This window comes from Macrotis lagotis, chromosome 3 (assembly GCF_037893015.1).
Source record: "Macrotis lagotis isolate mMagLag1 chromosome 3, bilby.v1.9.chrom.fasta, whole genome shotgun sequence".
In the NCBI taxonomy this organism is placed as follows: Eukaryota; Metazoa; Chordata; class Mammalia; order Peramelemorphia; family Peramelidae; genus Macrotis; species Macrotis lagotis.
The window spans coordinates 14,986,854-15,000,222 of NC_133660.1; the positions used below are offsets into that span (position 1 = coordinate 14,986,854).

A 13,369-nucleotide genomic window follows, 5' to 3' on the forward strand; every position below is an offset into this window, starting at 1 on the left:
AAAATATTTAAAGTTAAACAAACTAAAAAAAAATCCTTTTCCCCCTTTCAGCCTCTCCACTTACAGAGTTATTCCTTCTTGGGAGAGGGTGGAATCTCTAGATTTATAGTAATTTTACCCATCTCATTTAGTCATCTCTTTTGTTTAGTTACTGGATTTGGAGTTTGTGACAGAACTAGTTTCTGCCCCTTGCTGTGTTTTTGGTTGATATGATTAGCCTTGATTGGGTTCCTTGGATTCTTGTTCTGACTTCCCAGAATTAGCCCTGCCCCCTTGGTCCTTGAGATTCATAGCCCTAGGTTCTTCTTCTAGGAATCAGGGTCCTCTCTCTAGAGGAAAGAGTGCCAGGGATCCCAGTTTTCCAGCCACTCTTGTCATGCCAGACTTAGTGCTGTTGGGCTGCTCTGACTTCTGCTCCTGGTGTGGTTTTATAAGCATGTTAGAGCTTTCATGAGAACCTCTGTTCTTGCTGTCTCTGGAAAGAGAGCCCTTCAGAGTTTACCTATCTGTGATCCTTCTCTAGCTATTGGGAGACTATAGATTGATTTACCTATCCTGGGACTGATTTTTTTTTCTAGCTACTCTATTTCCTATTTCCTAACGACTGTTAGATGATTTTTTATTTAGTTCTGGGGTGGAAGAACTTGATTTTTCCAGTTTCTCATTGGATTTCTCTCAATCATTAAAATTTCAGAATTGAAAAGACCAAAGACAATTACTTTTCATTTTTTAAAAAAACCATTATGATGTATGAATTTCAGATTTTTTGTTGGAATAGATGTGTATGATCTAGGAAAACTGCATTCTGCCGGGCAGCTCTCTTTCCCAGAATTGAATGCGCACCTCAATCATATAGCATGCACATAAACACAAGAGGACTATTGACTTGATACTTGAAGGAACTGTAGATGAAGGAAAATCATTCTAATGTTCAATTTTTTTAGTAAATCCATACTTTATGGAATTGTCTTTTCTGATTTGATTGAAGAAAATAATAGCTGTGTCACTGGATATTTCCTTCAGGCTATGCAATTGGATTTGCATTCTGAAAAGAGATTGTTTAATAAGTATTGACCAGGTATTGAAATAAAAGAGTTGCTGTTCATATCCTCTCTCTGACCTTGTTGCTAACTGAAAATGAAGAATGTTGGTGTTTTTCCCCTAGTGTTCTTACGTAAGTAGCCTATTTAGCCACCTATATCATTCAGGCATAATCTGAAGCAGAGATATGCTTTGTTCATTGTGATTGATGGATAAAATGTTGCTTGCTATTACCATTTCCTGTTATATATGTGATTAATATGCACTGCCACTTCTTGCTGACATCACTCACTATCACTGGGTTGTTGCAACTGCCATCAATGTAAAGATGTCTAATGAGTGGGTCGCTCAGCAGTACTCTCTATATGACAGTTCTGTATTTAGAAGTAGATGAGTAGTACAGCTCTAATCTGTGAAGATGATCAGGAAAACCTTATTCAAGAACTTTGACAAAGTCATGAAACTGCTTCTCTGTTCATCATGGTTAGATCTTATTTTTTTAAGGTTTTTACAAGGCAATGGGGTTAAGTGGTTTGCCCAAGGTCACACAGCTAGGTCATTATTAAGTGTTTGAGGCCAGGTTGAACACAGGTACTCCTGACTCCAGGGCCAGTGCTCTATCCACTGCGCCACCTAGCTACCCCACATCATGGTTGGTTCTTAAAATACTTTCTACCTCACTGGCCAATTTACATGCTAGAGTCAGGAGAATTTCAAAATTTTAAAGAATTTTATTCTGAAATGTCATCAGCTAGGGCCATGGCTGCATAGGACTTGTAAAATAGTGTCAAACTAAGAGGAAACAAGCTCCAAAATGTAACTGGGAACTATCTAGCAAAATGCATAAAAATACAACATAGATATTAATTTTTGGTTTCCTAAAACAATGTGAAACCTTACCACTACTGGGTCTATACCCCGAAGAGATTATGAAAAGGGTAAAAACATCACTTGTACAAAAATATTAATAGCAGCCCTGTTTGTGGTGGCAAAGAATTGGAAATCAAGTAAATGTCCTTCAGTTGGGGAATGGCTTAGCAAACTGTGGTATATTTATGTTATGGAACACTATTATTCTATTAGAAACCAGGAGGGACGGGAATTCAGGGAAGCCTGGAGGGATCTGCATGAACTGATGCTGAGTGAAATGAGCAGAACCAGAAGAACACTGTACACCCTAACAGCAACATAGGGGTGATGATCAACCTTGCTGGATTTGATCATTCCATCACAGGAACAATCAGGCACAATTTTGCGGTATCTGCGATAGAGAATACCATCTGTAGCCAGAGAAAAAATAGTGGAGTTCAAACAAAGACCAAAGACTATTACCTTTAATTTTTAAAAAAAATCCATTATCTAATTTATAATCTTGCTATCTCTGATATTTTATTTTTTTTTCTTCTTAAGGCTATGATTTCTCAACACATTCAATTTAGATCAATGTACAGCATGTAAACAATGTAAAGACAAACAGATTGCCTTCTGTGGAGGGGGGAAAGGGAGAAAGATTGGGAGAAAATTGTAAGATTCAAAAAGAAATAAAATCTTTCAAAAAAAATTAAAAAAAAAAACATGAGACCTGTAAGGATCCTGCCCCTTGGAGCATAATGTTTCTGCAAGAGATCTTATTTTTAGTTATGTAGAAGTTGCTCAGTCTTGTGTTATCCTGATTGAGGTTCCATGATATTTGAATTGTTTCTTTCTGGCCATTTGCAATATTTTCTCCTTGACCTCAGAGTTCTAGAACTTGGTCATAATTTTCATTTTGGAATCTCTTTCAAGAGCTGATTAGAGAAATTCTTTCAATTTCCATTTTATCCTCTGGTTCTCAGATATTATGGCAATTTTCCTTGATAATTTCTTGAGAGAGGATGACTATACCTTTTTGATCATTACTTTCACATTGTCTAATAATTCTTAAAAAATTTCTACTGGAACTATTTTTTCAGGTCACTTGTTTTCACAAGGAGATATTTCTCCTGCAATTTCCCCTGTAATTTCCTACTGACCCTTACCATCTGTGATTTTCTTTTACTTTTTCATCCTTTAATTTTGTTTTCTTGCTTTTGGTGTGTCATGAAGCCATTAGCTTTCACTTGTCCAATTCTATTCTTTTAATGTTTTCTAATTTTTTATTTAAGGCAATGGGGTTAAGAGTGACTTGCCCAAGGTCATACAGCTGGGAAATTATTAAGTGTCTGAGGCCAGATTTGTACTCAGATCCTCCTGACTCCAGGGTTATTCCACTGTGCCATCTAGCTGTCCCCCAATTTTAATTTTTAAGGAATTATTTTCTTCACTGAATTTTTGGACCTCCTTTTCCATTGGCCAGTTCTAATTTTTAGGAGATCTTTTCTCCAGTGAATTTATGTATGTCTTTTTCCATGTAGATTTCTGCTTTTTAAGGAATTCTTTTCTTCATTGAATAGGTATGCTTTTTTTAACTATTTGACCTACTCTATTTTATTTGTTTTGTTTTGTTTTGTTTTGGTATTAATGTACCTCCTTTATCAAACAGTTGATTATTGAATAAATATCATTTATTTTTCAAATATTTCTCTACCTCTTTTATTTGATTTTTAAAATCTTTTTGAGCTCTTCTAGGAACTTTATTTTAAAGTTCTTTTTGGACCTCAGAACAATTCCTACTTTTCTTTGAAATCTTGGATGTAGTAGATGGACTTTATTATCTTTTTTCTAAGTTTGTGTTTTGATCCTCTCTGTCTCCATAGTGACTTTGTGGTCAGGTTCTTTTTTTTAAATGTTGTTGCTTGCTCATTTCCCCAGTCTATTCCTTGACTTTTATCTTGATATTAAAGTAGGACTCCGCTCACAGGGTGAGCTGCTCACAGGAAACTGTCACAAGTCTTAGGTTTCTTGTGCAGCTATCTTCAAAGCTAGTTCTGGGAGACTATAAGTTTTTACTTCTTCCAGGTGGTAACCTCAGGAGTGGTGTTTTCACAGTTTTACTGGTTTATGGGCAAAACATAAACATTCTTTTCTGCTTTGGAACTGTGATCAGGGTCCCTGCTCCACTCTGGCTGTCCACTCTAGTGCTCCTCCTCAGGGACTGCAACATGGGACTGTTTTCAGAATCAAGGTAATAGACAATATAATTGAGTCCTCACCCAATGAAAACACCTGAAAGACCCCTGTAATTTCCTACTGACCCTTACCATCTGTGATTTGCAGGCTCCAGAAGTCACAGGTAATGCTGTTGATTCAGTTGTCCCAAGGTCAACTGCTGGTTTGTTGGGGTGTTATCAACCCTGATGGAACCTCTGATGACCTGAGCTCCACAAACATTTCCTATTGACCTTCAAAGTTTTCTTGAGGTGAAGAATTGTTTTACTTGTCCTTTTGTGGGTTCTGCCTGAAAGTTGTTTGGAGGGGAATTTGGGAAAGTTTTGGGGAGTCTCTGACATTTCTCTATCAATGCTCTTAATAAATTAGTCCCCTCTTACCTTTCCAGTCTTCTTTTTACCTTACTCCCCAATACACTTCAATACACTTCACTTCAATACACACTTCAATCCAGTGACACTGGTCTTTTGATGGTGCTATGAGCTTAAAATACTTCCTCTCTCAGTTCCCAGCATTTTCTCTTGTCTCTCTTTCCTAGAAAGCTCTTCTACTTCTGCTCTGAAACCTGACATGCAAGGCTTCCTAAAATCTTACCTTCTACAGCAAATTTTCCCTTACCCTGATTAATTCCAGTGTTTTCTCTTTGCTTATTATTTCCTATTTATCCTGTTTGTTTTGCACATATTTGTTTGTATGTTTTTCCCCAATTACACTGTAAGCTCCTTGAGGATAAGAATTACTTTTCCCCTCTTTTTGTATTTCCAATGCTTAGCATAGTCCCTTGTTCATAGTAGGTACGTAAAGTTTGTTGAACTGAATTGAATCCATTTAATATCACTCAACAAAAGGATATTGACTTTGAAGATATAAGGATAAAAAATAATAACATTTCTCCCCTAACCTGAGGTCACACACTCCTTGATTTTATATTAATCTCTGGAGAGAATGGGCTCAGACTTAACATAGCATTTCTTTCACCAAGTTCAATCCAGATGTGATGACTCTCAGATCTCATTTATCCTTCTGCAGTCCTTAATGTCAGTTCTGAAAGTCACTCCTTGTTTCATGGCTTTAAAATTAGCATGTACTCAGAATTCTAGATTGCCAGTCTTGCTCTCCTGATTTTTCAAAACTAACAAGGTCAGAGCTTTCAGATTAGTCTTCGTCACCTAAAAATATAAAATAAAAAAGTGAGACAAAATGAGCGGTTATTTTCATGGCATTACATAGACCTTTCCCTTTACAGTAATGTTTTTTTGCTAGAAGCAAGTAATCAGTGAATGAATTAAACTAAGAAAAAGTTGTCAAGGAGAATGGCTGCAACTCTTGTTGGCAAGAGTTTTTTAAAGACACTATAGAACCAATGAAAAGTTTCTGCATATGTATCATATGACATTTCAGTGGCAAACCCACAGACGCATACATGGTGCATGCTATTGCTATTAGCATCACAAATTTAGTGAGTGAAAAAATCCAGTGACTTGGAGAAAATACATTGATTTGTGCAAAGGAAAGTAACATATTTGATAACCAAACCCAGTCATTAGAAAGCAATTAAAAATATATGAATAACTAGGTGGAAACTTATCAATGAATGAGGCTATTCTGTAGACCTAATGCTAAAGTTATCTTCAATTGCTAACCCTTCAAATTTAGTTTAGCCAGGGGAAAAGTAGTCATCCTTTCTCATTCATTCTTATGTTCTCTGGCTTCTTTCCAATTTACAGCAGTAGAAATTCTGAAAATAACACATTAACACATTTAGATTGACTGCATTAGTGGAATTTGCAGAAAATCTCTAAAATAACTAACAAGATCTAGTTGGTTACAATATTTATGATTACTAAGTGAGCTCATAAAGGATAGCTTTGTGATATATATTCATATTCATAGAAGAGGGGAAGAAAGAAAATAAAACTGATTTTAATGTTCACTATTTTAAACTTTCAAATCTCCCAAACTTTAGGAAATATTGGAAAGGATATAAAAAGTTTTGGTCTCTTTGGAAGGTCATATGAAGAATCTGAGATTCTCATAATGTTCTTTCATGCCTTCTATTTACCTCTGAGTTCGAAATAGGTCACACAGTGCTATATCAATTCACATCTGTCAATGTCACAACTTACCAGCAAACTACCTATCAAAATGAGTGTCATGTTCCTTCCCTAAAGATGTCCCCATTTAGTATATCTGAACTTAAATAACCTACAGGAGAATTTTCTCACATATGACAGATCTTTTGAGAATTTCTTGTTTTATAATTTCAGGTTACCTCTCTCCCACATCTTGCATGTTCCTAAGGAATATCAAATTTTGAAAATGTTAATAACATTTGCAAGCAGTGATTTTCCTAAGCACATTGGGGAAGTCCTTTTGTTCTTCTTTTCAACATTTTCAGAAAGGTGAAGAAACCAATTTACCTCTGACATTCACATATAACTTCTGACTTTTCACTGCTACTGTCTGAAGGTTAAACTTTAACTAGAAACACTGTGTGACCTTGGATGAATCACTTTACCTCTTAGTCCCTTGATTCCCTCATGTGAGTGTTGAAACCAAAGGATTACTGATACTTTGGCTCTCATATTATATCTTGTAAGCTCTTTCTCTCTGGAACCTTCAAGGATGTATACAAGTGAGAGACTTCTGACTTTTAATAATAATGAATGTTCAAAGAACACTATGAAAGTCCAAGTTTTTTTTACTCCAAAATAGTCTTCTCAAAACCAATTGAAAGTAAATACATTTCAGTCCTCAATGAATTTTTCATTCAAAGATCACATTGGTGTGGTGGAAAGATCACTAAACTTGATATGGGAGGAATGGTTTTAAATCCCAGTTATATCATTTTTTTACTAAAGTGATATTGAGAAAGTCACAAGCCCTCTGGGCATCAGGTTTTTCCCATGAAAAATGAGTAGGTTGAGCTAGGTGACTCTTTATGTACCTTATAATTGTAAATCTATGAACTTATAATTACTATTATATTATAATCATTATCTTATATTTATTATATAATTATTATATAATAATATAGTATAATTATTATCTTATAATTATTCTGCCTTAGGAAAATGGAAAACATATAAAAGGAACTAGAGGTTTGAAGCTAGCATGAAAACAAGGAGCAGGCTATTAGAAACTTACTATTTCTAACATTTCTGAAAATATTTGGATTTGATATTCACTGAGGAAAAGCAATTCAGTTTCTAAAATCTAATAATAATAATAATAACATTTGTCCTTCATTTTCAAAGAAGACCACATCATCAGGGAAGTGATGCCATGACAAGCATGTGAATTGGATTTCACTGAGGAGGTGTCTCTACCAGAGCCATCTGGGTCCAGTGGCTAGATATGAATCAGGATGACTGGAGATGGCCCTGAATGTGAGGCAATCAAGGGTAAGTGACTTGCCCAAGGTCACACAGCTAGTAAGAGGCAAGTGTCTGAGGTTAGATTCAAACTCCCATCCTCCTGAATCAAAGGCCCATGCTCTATCCAATGCACCACTTAGCTGCTCCTTCTAAAATCTAAAGAGCACTTGAAACAGTAGTGTTTTGCCTGAAGGGGAAAAAAACCTCAGCAACTATGGCTTCAGATACTTACTATTGTTCTGATTTTGTACAAGTCATTTAACCCTTATTTGCCTCGGTTCCTCATGTGTAAAGGAAAATGGCAACCACTCCAGGCTGACACAATTGAACTACATAGAGAGATAGATATTAAATATTCAAATTATTCATATATATTATATGTGACCAAACATCATCCCCCAATGCATAAATGTGCAATTTTATGAGCAAAAATTTCTTTTTTATTTTAAAAAATTATTCAAAATTGTATTTTCCCCCAATTACTTGCAAAAAAAAAATCATTTTATTAGAGGGCAGATAAGTGGTGCAGTGGATACAGCACCAGCCCTAGACTCAGGAGGACCTGAGTTCAAATCACACCTCAAATACTTAATACTTACTTAGCTGGGTGAGTCACTTAATCCAATTCCCTTGCAAAAGTTGAAATAAAAACATTTTATCACCCATTTTTTAAGAACTTGAGATCCAAATTCTGTCCCTCCTCTACCTTCTCATTTGGAGAATAATCAACTTAATAAAAGCTATACATGTCCTGGCATGGAAAACATATCTCCATATTAGTCATATTGTGAAAAAAAATAGACAAAATAAGAAGAAAAAAGGTTAATGGTATGCTTTGAACTGCATATAGATTCCATCAGTTCTTTCTCTAGAAGTGGAAAGTATTTTTCATCATAAGTCCTTCAAAATTGTCTTGAATCATTGTATTGTTGAGAATAGCTATTGTTGAGAATAGATCATAGTTAATCATCATATAACACTGCTATTACAGTTGTTCTCCTGGTTCTGCTCACTGCACATCAGGTCATGCAAATCTTTCCTTATTTTTCCCAAAAGCATCCTGCATATCATTTTTTACAATAGCATAGTAGTAATCCATCAAATTATGTGCCATAACTTGGTCAGTCATACCCCAATTGATGGCATCTCCTCAATTTCCAGTTCTTTGTTACCACTAAAAAAGCTACTCTAAATATTTTTAATAATTAGTTTCTCTTTTTTTCCTTTAAGGTACAGATCTAGTAGTACTATAACTGGTCAAAGGGTGTATATAGTTTTATAGCCCTTTGGACATAGTTCCAAATTGCTCTACAGGATGGTTGGATTGGTTCATGACTCTATCAACAATGCATTAGGGTCTCAATTTCCCTATATCCCCTCCAAATGTGTCATTTTCCTTTTCTGTCATATTAACCAATCTAATAGTCATGGAGTGATGCCTCAGAGTTGTTTTAATCTATAGTAATTTAGAGCATTTTTATATGACTATAGATAGTTTTGATTATTTTGTCTGAAAACTGTCTGTTCATATTTTTTTGACCATTTATCAATTGGGAATGGTTCTTAATTCCATACATTTGATTCTATATATTTCAGAAATGAGACCTTTATCACAGAAACTTATTGAAAAATTTGTATAATTTTTAATCATATTTCCTTCCATTTATTTTTTCCTTTATCCTATTCTCTCTCCCTTCACCCTATCTTCAAAAGTGTTTTGTTTCTAACTACTACCTTGCCCAACCCACCCTCCTTTTAATCAATCCTTCCCTTCCCCTTATCCCATTCCCCTTATATTTTCCCATAGGGTAATATAGATTCCAATAACTAATTCAGTGTCTATTTTATTTCCTCTTTGAGCCAATTCTGATCAAAGTAAGGCTCAAGCACTCCCATATCACTCATTCATCTTCATCTCTATTCTTAAAGCTCTTCATTGCCTCTCATTCTATCTCTCCCTTCTCCAGTTCATTCTTTTTTTTTTAGGTTGGTTTTGTTTTGCAAGGCAAATGGGGTTGAAGTGGCTTACCCAAGGCCACACAGCTAGGTCATTATTAAGTGTCTGAGACCAGATTTGAACCCAGGTACTCCTGACTCCAGGGCTGGTGCTTTATCCACTTACGCCACCTAGCCACCTAGCCACCCCCCTCCCAGTTCATTCTTCTTTTTTACCTCTTAATTACAGTTTTAGTGATTATTTCATCATATTCAACTCATACCTGTACTTACTGCCCCTATATATTCTTTCTCATTGCCCTAAGAAAGATAAAGTTCTTAAGAGTTACAAGAAACATCTTCTGATATAGGAATGTAAACAGTTTAACCTTATTAAATGCTTTATGCTCTTCCTGTTTATCTTTTTATACTTCTCTTGAGTTTTATATATTAGAAAGTTAAATTTTCTATTCAGATCTGGTCCTTTTATCAGGAATGCTTGACAGACCTCTGTATCATTTATGGTTCATTTGCTGGATAAGTGATTCTTGGTTATAATCCTAGCTCTTTTGCCCTCTGAAATATCATATTTCAGTCCCTCTAATCCTTTAATGTAGAAGCTGCTAAAATTTGTGTTATCCTGACTGTGACTCTATGACTTTTGAATTGCTTCTGGCTGTTGTAATATTTTCTCCTTAAGCTGGAAGCATTGGAATTTGGTCTTAGTATTCTTAGGAGTTTTCATTGTGGGATTTTGTGCAGGAAATGACTGATAGAGTCTGTCAATTTCTATTGAACCCTTTGGTAAAAGGCAGTTTTCCCTTGATAATTTCTACAAAGATGATATCTAGGGGTTTTTTAACCATGGTTTTCAAGTAGTTCAATAATAATTTAATTATCTCTTCAGGATCTGTTTTCCAGGTTAGTTGCTTTTCACATTTTCTTCTTTTTTTCATTCTTTTTATTTTATATATTTCTACTTTTATATCTAATGGAGTCATTAACTTTCATTTGTTCAATTCTAATTTTTGAGGAATTATTTTCTTCATTAAGCTTTTGTACCTCCTTTTCCATTTGGAATCTTTTTTTAAAGAATTCTTTTCTTCATTGAATTTTTGTACCTCTTTTGTCCAGTGTCCACTTCTGTTTTTTAAGAAGTTATTCTCTTGATTAGATTTTTGTACCTCTCTATTTGACATATTATTTTTATAGATTTTATTTTCTTCAGTATTTTTGTGCCTCCTTTATCAAACTATTTATTCTTTTTTCTTCTTTTACCATCATTTCTTTACCCAATTTTTCCCTCTACCTCTCTTACTTGATTTTTAAAGTCTTTGTATAGGTATTCCAGGAATTTTCTTTGGGCCTGAGATCAATTTTTCCTTGAGGTTTTGGGTATTTACTAGTTTTTGATTATGCGGTTTTCTTCTGAGTTTGTGTTTTGATCCCTGTTGCTTTAGGAACTTTCTATGGTCAGAATCTTTTATGTGTGTAGTGGGGTTTTTTGTGTTTTTTTGTTCATTTCTGTAACATGTTTCTTGACTTTTAGCCTTTTTTAAAGTTGGGCTCTGCTCCAGGTGTGGAGACAGTACTGACCCAAACTTCAGATTTTTTGTGCAGTTAGTGAGGGTGTTTATAAGCTTTTAATTTTTCCAAAGTTGCATGATCTAAGGAGAGATAGGCTCTGCTCTGCTCTGTGAGCAATTATAAGCACTCTTTTCTGCCCTGGAACTAAGATCAAAGTCCTCCCCTGCAATCACAAACTATGGTGTTTTAGTGGCTCCTCTTCACCCAGGAATTGTGATCCAGGACTGTGACTCCAATACAACAGATACTTGTACCCAGTGCCAGCAAATTACCTTTATAATCTCCATCTGACCAAATGAATGACCCCCTTACATTTGTAGACAGAGCTTGTGGCAGCCACTGCTGCCACTGATTCACTCACCTCCAAGGTCTGGTTTCCTGTGCTGGCATACCCTGCATTGGACTGTACTCCACTCTCTCCCCAGTGTGATAAGTTTTTTTTTGCTCACCCTCTAAGGTGACTTAGGTTGAAAAATTTCTTCAGCTCAGCCTTTAGTGGATTCTGCTGCTTCAGAATTTGCTTTGAGATATTGTTTGAAAGGGGAAATTGGGAGAGCTCAGATTAGTGCCTGACTTTTCTCTACTGTTTTGGTTCTATTCCCCTCAATAAACATTTCTCTAAAGAATGACAAAATCATAGCAATCATCTAAAAAGAAAAGTATCCAGCAAAATAATACTGAGATCTTGTCTCATTCCCAGCAAAATTGGTTAATATGATTAAAAGATGGAAATGGTTAATTTTGGAGCAGTTGTGGGAAGATAAGCTCCATTTTCTTAACAGTTAGATGGATTATGAATGTCATTTCATCCCAATTTTGACCTTTTGTTGTTAGTAGACAACAATTATTTTGAAAAGTAATTTTTAATTATGCAAATTAAGTGATTAAAGTGTTCATACCCTCTAAGCCACAGATTCCAGTTTTCAATATCCATACGGTCATTGATGAAATGAAAATGCTTCATAGCAGCCTTTTTTGTGCTTGCAACAAATTAGAAACAAATTGTGATATAGAAGTGTAATGGAATATTGATGTGCTATAAAAAATGAGAAATACAGAGAAACATAGAAATTATTACATGAACTATTACAAAATATGCATAATTGAGAAAACAAATAACATCTTGACTAAGACAAGGGCAGCCAAGAAATTAGAAACAAAATTAAGTGAATGTCAAACATTACAAAGGAAAAGCATGGCCCCAAAGAAGAGGGATAAGAAAACTCCCTCCACATTCACCCTTCTCTTATGGGACATTCTATAATATTTTCTCATTTTTAATGTATTGGCCAATCTTGCTGATTGTTTCTTCCTCTCCTTTTTCTTTTTTCTATTAAAAAATATTTCTTGTTATTTGGGCTGATTCACTGGGAAGAAACAGGAAACAGATATAGGGGAAAACTTAAGAGATTTAAAAACAAGAAGTTCATTAACAAAAAAAGGGGGGGGGAGAAATTCTCCTCAAGATTTAATTGGCTCAAGGGAGTAAAGGACTACAATGATGCAACTTTTTGATTCTCTGAATATTAAAACAGTAAGACATAAAGGGCTAGACCTTCTCCCTAAGGTTTTGACTAAGTGCCAGCAGCTTGATGAATATGAGCTTAGAAAAGATGTAATCAGCTGAATCAAGACTCCTGCTTTAATGATCATCCTTTCCCTGCCCTGAATGTCCCTCCCCTGCTATGACTAAGAAAGTCTCCTTTTGTTACTGTCAGATGGACTATGAGTGGGTCATTTCATTCCCATTTTGTGTCTGAGGTGCCCATTTCGCCTATTATACTTGGAATAGCTTCATCAGATCTGATCTCAGACCTGACATCAAGAATACTCAACAATAAAAAGTCAAGAATTGCCAGGAGCTTAATGAAAAAAAATGCAAATGAAGGTGGTTTAGCCCTACCCAATCTAAAATTATATTATAAAGCATCAGTCAGCAAAACTGTTTGGTATTGGCTAAAAAACAGAGTGGTGGACCAGTGGAATAGCCTAGGTGTAAAAGCAGGAGAGGATTATAGTAATCTGCGGTTTGATAAACCCAAAGAGTCAGGCCACCGGGATAAAAACTCCCTCTTTGATAAAAACTGCTGGGATAATTGGAAGTTAGTATGGAAGAAACTTACATTAGACCAACACCTCACACCCTTTATCAAGATAAGATCCAAATGGTTACAGGACATAGACATAAAAAACAATACTATAAGCAAATTAGAAGATCAAGGACTAGTCTACCTGTCAGATCTATGGAAAGGGGAACAGTTTATGACTAAGGAAGAGTTGGAGAACATCAGTAAAAACCAATTAGATGATTTCGATTACATTAAATTAAAAAGCTTTTGCAC

The 13,369-nt window shown here is 35.3% G+C and overlaps 1 long non-coding RNA gene across 2 annotated transcripts; it reads right to left on the minus strand.

The window, feature by feature from the left end:
* Positions 1–2,352: 2,352 nt before the first annotated feature.
* Positions 2,353–12,113, minus strand: LOC141517305 (uncharacterized). 2 transcript variants are annotated; one of them, XR_012476823.1, is made up of 3 exons: positions 11,927–12,113; positions 7,738–7,834; positions 2,353–5,297 (listed from the first exon to the last, which is right to left on the minus strand). It is a non-coding gene; the product is annotated as an uncharacterized LOC141517305 (long non-coding RNA). The 2 variants fall into 2 exon arrangements; XR_012476824.1 differs by lacking the exon at positions 11,927–12,113 and adding an exon at positions 11,389–11,436.
* Positions 12,114–13,369: the final 1,256 nt, after the last annotated feature.